This window comes from Nothoprocta perdicaria, unplaced genomic scaffold (genome assembly GCF_003342845.1).
Source record: "Nothoprocta perdicaria isolate Ctin4 unplaced genomic scaffold, notPer1 scaffold_4, whole genome shotgun sequence".
Classification (NCBI taxonomy): Eukaryota; Metazoa; Chordata; class Aves; order Tinamiformes; family Tinamidae; genus Nothoprocta; species Nothoprocta perdicaria.
In genome coordinates this window covers 2564534-2571252 of record NW_020455643.1, presented here as the reverse complement: position 1 = coordinate 2571252, position 6719 = coordinate 2564534, and the positions used below count along the sequence as shown (strand labels likewise).

Sequence of the window (6719 nt, the reverse complement as noted above, 5' to 3'; positions counted from 1 at the left end):
TCTTGCTAACCTCCTCTCTTTCCCACCAGAAACATCCTCTCCAGCAGAGTTCAGAAAGTCTCTTCAGGAGCTGCTCTTACTCTCCTTGCAATGAAAACACCCTTTTTGGTTCTCATCTCCATTGCCCAAGGCCAACCTTAGGGTCACTCTTCTCCAGCCTCCTCCTCCTCTCTGCTATCAATGGCACCTCAATAACGTCTTTCCTGCAGCAGCTTCTAAAATGGGTTTATTTTCAGAGTTGGCAGCCCAATCATGGACTGTTTTTCCTGCCAGATCACCTGCTCACTTTACTTCCTCCAAAATAAAGGTGTTTAACCTCCCAGTCTGGCATCTCCTAGCTCTAGCAAAACCAATTTTCCAAAGCAATTGAGACAAGAATATCCTACTCTACGTCAACAAGTTCCTGCCACAACATACTCTGCTTTCCAGAGACACCATTTCCTGGAAATATTCATGGTTTGGATCCATTTTGATTGTGGCTACCTAATTAATTGCAATCATAGCGGACAGAAAACTACAGCAGCATCATTCTAAAGAAATCCATCAAACTAGGCTTACAATATTTTTCCTTTTTTTAATTATGATGGGATTTACCAGGATGTCTTAGTTCAGAAAGTCTTTACCTATTTTGTTTCAAATCTGATAGGAATAAGACTTAATCCTTCAAAACTAATGCTGAAAGCTGGTATCTGTTACGGTTATGGATATGTTTTAGAAAGGAACAAAATTGGACCGATAATGCAGTTTCAGATGTAACAGCCATGGAATTATTTCTAATCCTTCACAATACTTACCAGGCTTGAACAAAGACAAATGTATGTATCTACACAACCGTGATTTACTGCCCCAGAATCAACAACCTTACAATAAATATTGTCTGGTATTTCCTTGTGCATATTAATGGTTTCTAAAAGGAAAGCATTCCTTTTCATTACACGGTTGTATTTTTTGCTGCTGTGGGAGATGCTTCAGAGAGGCATATGAGGAGGAGGAGAAGCAGCACGGTTGTCCCTTTTTTCAGTGCTCTACACTCCATTCCCTTGATTCATCCACTTCTGCGCCTCCCAGGCAGGCAGTGCTTTGCTGTCAGTGCCAACAACCACCGGTCAATGGCAAACACTGCAAGATCCGTTAGAGAGAGGCAAGTAATTAACTTAAGAGACTTCACAAGGAAGAAAAGTGCCCTTTTTTCCCATGTGAAATCCACCACCTTAAACAGAAATACTGCATGTCGGAATCTGCAAGCTATCCATTTATAAAAAATCCAGAGTATCATGCTTGGTATGTAACTTCTTAAATGCACATGTGCATTTCTCTGTTCATATATTTGTTTAACAGGTCCTGGCAAGCATAGTATTGGCTTATACTGATCAAAGAACTTTTTTTTAAGGAAAGCTAAGCCCCAACCACTGGCAAGCATCCACATCAGCGCCTAGGGGACAGTCAGTCCAGAATTAACAAGAATCAGGCCAATATTGTTTATATGACGTGCCCTGGCTGATATAAAACCCAGCTAAAGCTCTACTGAGTCCAGCAACCCAGCCTGTCTCATTCTTTTTCACAATTTAGTGAAATTTGGCTTAGCAGCTAGATTGTTCCCATGAGGTAAGCGTCATGCCCACGGACAGCCCAGGTGCTATGCACAGAGGACAGAAATGGGGCAGTTTAGAGACAAACCTATGGTCTGGAGTATGCAACAGCAGCGATGCTCCATCACGCTTCAGACCCTACTTCAGAATACATTTATTCCATTTTTCCTCTTTATTTATGCAATTATGCACAACCTGTTGCACCAGACCATGGTTCGACAGTCCCATTTCCCATAGTTTCTGCTGATCCCATGTGATATATGGGTCAGCACCTCCCTTGCTCACATCAGAATTGCCCATCTATCAACAGTGTAAGCACTGTGCTAGTAAAAAAGCTAACATTCACTGAGATTTACTTGAAACACTGTATATCATGCAATGAGAAATCTAGAAATCATTATTTCTGCTGGGATCATTGGGAGCCAGAAATGATAACTCACAGCATGCACGTCCTGGAAGAATCACCCATCAGTATTGTCCATGCTTCATCCCATTCCAAGTCACCTAGGACATAGAGACATGATTTTTTAAGTAACTTTTCAAGTAAGGCTTTTCTGATGTTTGAGGTTGGGTTATGAGACTATTTCTTTTTTCAGTTTGTTCTACTATCTCCAAAGCAGCAAACAGATTAGTGGGCTCATTGTCAGGAGAGCTCTACTCTAAGCAAAAACTTTCCAAATCTTTGACACAGCATTAATCACTTATCCAGGCTTTGCTGCTATCTGAGCAGATGTCTAAAGCACAAAATCCATGCAGCGAGCCCTTAGAAGTTTGTATTGTTTCGACCGCCTAAGGGGTAGATATTTAAATTTCCTTAATATTGAGCCAACACAGTTCTTATCACAGTTACACAAAGCCACCACATAATTCAATAGACAAATTGTCTGAACCTAATTAATCCCATAAAATGACAAATTATAATACTTTCTTAAAAATCTATACCAACAGATAGCCAAATGGCCACAAGCCACATTAGACAGGGTGAATCAGATACCATCTGTGACAGAAAGGACATTGAATAACACGGTTTAGATGCAAAGCATATTGAACTGAACAAAACATGCTATATAAGAGATTTATAGTCTATAATCCACACAGAAAATCTGCTAAAATAGATCAGCTCTGTCACATAAGAGGGCTTTCATCTAGTGTCCAGGAGCACAGCACCACTTTGACTTATTTAGCAGATCAGTTTACATGCTCTTCCCGATTTCATGCAGTGATGATTAAGGATGAAGAATCTCACAGACAGTTGGCAACTGCAATAAATCAAAAAGCTTTGCTCAGTTTCGCAGTACATATTTTCATCAGAATTGTATAAAATAGCATGATTAAATTACAGTGATGTACAATAATCATTTTCCGGGAAGAAAGTCTGCTGTGATAACTTTTTCGGTCTTCAGATTTCACAAACATTTTAAGACAGGAATGTTAATTAAATTTTAATAGGCTGTTATGAATCCACTGTCAGGAGATGTTCCATATAAAGTAAAATTAGTTTCTATCGAGACTTTTTTGTTGAAAATGGGCCAAAATCATAAGCCAAGAGATGGTGAGATGAACCTGGGCTATATTATTCAAACAAGATCTGGCACGATGATCTAAGCCATTTAAAGCATTTTATATATATTCTGTTCCAGACTGTGCACCATAGGCTCTCATCAGAAATAGTAAACATCTGCTCATTTGAAGATTATGGACCACATTTTCTAAATTTATAGCACTTCAGTATATGGATATCAATCTATCTGAGTCATCAAGATCTGACTCTGAGCTCAAAGCCAGGCTGCAGGAGTGGTACTGGCAGGAGTGTCTTCTCTGAGGAGGACAGATGCTGATGTTAGGTGTTGAATAGGATGAAATCATTAGCCACAGCTTCATGCTTTCTTTTCTTTTTTTCTTCTACATGTCATACAGGAGCAGAAGAAAGCTCATCGTTGTGAGGGCAAGCTGACACCTCAGATGAGCTGTCCTCTTGCGTGGCCAAGATGAGACGTTGAAATGGAATAAAGAAGCTCTGCAGTCAATGACAACCCCATGACTGCACCCAAAATAGATGATGTAGAGCCACAGAAAAGACCCACCTTTGCTGAGACACCTTCTACCACACCAACCTTGATAACACCATGCAATGAAATATGCACCACAGCATTTTCTCCATTGTATCAGAAGTCTTTGGCATAAAACAAACCGTTAATATTTACAATAGCTTTCAAATACGGATCTTTGAAAAACTTCTTTCTTACTATTTAATCTGAACATTTCAGAGACTACCAAATTAGAAGCCTCTAAGGTCTCATGCCTGTGTAGTTTCATTTATTTAAAAATTAATTACAGACTGAAGGAAAGAGCTGTGCTCCATTCCCACAAGAACTGACTGAAATTCTGCTGCCTTAAATTTACTGCGTTGCAAGGTTTCTTTTTAATGAAGTGCTCACAGTGATTTAAGTGTGACTGATGGTGGTAGGAGAGATTTGGCATCATGATTATTATTATTTTATTGTTATGAAATTAAAGGGGATTTTGGGACAAAAGAAGTCTTTCTTACATAGTTGTCACACTAGAGTTTGCCTTCACTTTTGTGTGTGCTTATTCAGAAAATGAACAACTACTGAAAAGAAACAATATAGGCTCTCAAAGTAAAGTATTTTAAGGTATTCAACATACATCTGCAAAACATTAATTAATGGCTTATGTAAAAAAATAAAGCTGTTCTAGTGTATCATCACATTTACTTGCTTGTAGGCTTTATTCTTGTCCAATCTCTGAACCTTTTTTTTTTCCTAAGCTTGCTGAATTCACCGAATTATGTATAAATGTAAAGACACACTATATGTAAAGACACTGTTCCAGGGCTTCTGCTAAATCTACATCATGTCTTCAGGACAGTATGAGTCAGAGGTGAACCAAGGTGTAAATCTGACTTACTTCCACTTAGACATACGCTGTAAAAATTGCAGTGCACAAAAATATTTAAGGAGATCTCATGTGTTTCGTAAGAGATACAACCTTGGATGTACATCAGCTTCAGCAAGGAGAAATAAAACACTGGTGCTTCACTTCCAGGCTTCCTCTCTCTCTGTTCCTGAGGTTATGGAATTCTACCCAGATTCCAGCTTGGAGAGCACCAGCTTGAGGTCAAGCAAACTGAGGACTCTTCAGCTTTTCTGGAAGAAAAGCAGAAAAAAAACAGGTGAGATGGACTGTTATACCCTGCTAGAGCAAGAGGTAACACCATGGCCAATCCAAACCACACAAGTCATATTTTCATTTCATAATAGCATGTATTTTCTAACATGAAATGTGTTTCTCTTTTCATTGGAACACATTCAAATATGAATGTTTCTGCAGACAGATGTGGTTTAGGAACCATGCAGGGGAACAGGCAAGCCACTCACCTTCACACCCATCACATCAGCCCTGTTGAGGGTCCTGCTCCCTGCCAATCAAGCCCTATCACTAACGCACAAGCAAAACTCCAATTGTCTCTTTTAACACCAGAACTACTGGAAGCTGGCAATGCTTTCAAAGTACTTTCCAGGGTTAATTTCCATTGCAATTTTCACATATAAATTAAGAAAGCTATCTACAATAGTATTACAAATTAATGCATCCCATATAACTTACAGTGTAAATTTTAAGTTCTATGTATCCACTGTATTTAGGTACTAAGAAATAAATGGAACTGATGGGAGGTAAAGACACTTTCTGCTCTGCAAAGCTCAGTAATCCAGTGTTCATTAGTATATTAAAATTTGGAATTTTCCTCTTCGCTTCTTAGCTTTGTTGTATTTTTTTTTCCTACCTACCTTTTTTTTTTTTTCCTGTGCAACACAGAGCTATGAGTAATAGCTGAAGGAAAAGGCACAATTCTCCTGAATCACAGAGGCTTTTTCATTGCATGATAAATGTGTTGTCTTTTTTCAATGCCTCCACCTTTGCCATCTATTATTGTACATCGAAGCACTTGGAGTCAAGCTTCTTTAATTGTTTACCACAAATACACACAACCACTTACTTTCAAAGGAAGGTCTATAAACGTGAACTCCATCACTCCTGCTTATTCAGTATTTAGACAATGCCGAGACATCTTCTACGCTGGTCCCATCCTGTGAATACACTGCCAAATCAGGGCACTGAAAAGAAATACAGCCCTATGATGATTTTGCAAGTGTGTGCATTTAAAGGAGGTGATGCGGTAAAATGCAAAGCCACTGCACTGAAAATAATTATGCATCCATAATGAAGAGAGAGAGAGACCGTGCATGATGATAGGACGGGAAATGAGGTGTCTCTGAAATGAGAATGAATGAGGAAATGAGGTAGTTCTGGTGGGAATGGAAGTGGAGGGACACCCCTAAGAAACACTCTGGTTTCTCATACACCACGCAGCGCACCCTCTTCCACTTCCTCTAATCCTCAGGAAACTTTACTTGATATTCAGCCTAAGTGCCACTCTCCCTTCCTAATTTTAGCTCATTATTCATAGCTCTGTTCCTTTTCATTATGCTAAATAATTTTCTTCCCTGAATGTTTGCTGTAGGCAGATTTCTTTTGCCTTGCTTCCCAAAGCCTGTCATCCAGTAAATGATTTGGTGCTGTGCGTGTCAAACCATTTGCCCTTTAATAATCTTTCTACTCTCATTTTTTGGCATCTTTTCCAGCAGTATGTCTGCCATTTTAGGCCTCGTTTACAGCACTCTGTGCTATGATATCAACCAGAGGATATGACGCTGGTTAAAAGTCTTATAATCTTATTCCAGGCAAAATCGGCTGAAGGATCCTGGTTGAAGGCTTTGTACAGGGAAGATAGGAAATGTTGACAGAAGAACATCCAGAATGCTTTTTAATTTTTTTTTATTATTTTTTTTTCCTGTATTTTTTGTCAACTCTATTACTATTCTCGCAGGAATGATTGCTTAGCATGCAGTGCAATGCTCCTTTTGCAGCCACGCTGAAAGAAGCAAGACCATCATCTCCTAGCAAGAAACGCCTGTATTTACAAAACACAGCAAGAGCTTAAAAGCTGAAAGATGAATTACTAGTTCTACAGTTTGAAAATAATTGCACCATCAGGTGCAAGAACAGGGTGGAGGCTGCATAAAAGGCATCTGCATCTCTAAGAAGGCA

The 6719-nt window shown here is 39.2% G+C and overlaps 1 long non-coding RNA gene across 1 annotated transcript; it reads right to left on the bottom strand.

The window, feature by feature from the left end:
- Positions 1–223: 223 nt before the first annotated feature.
- On the bottom strand, positions 224–5705 carry LOC112952487. Its single transcript, XR_003250393.1, has 4 exons — positions 5608–5705; positions 4599–4756; positions 2030–2093; positions 224–1119 (listed from the first exon to the last, which is right to left on the bottom strand). It is a non-coding gene; the product is annotated as an uncharacterized LOC112952487 (long non-coding RNA).
- Between the last annotated feature and the right edge of the window lie 1014 nt (positions 5706–6719).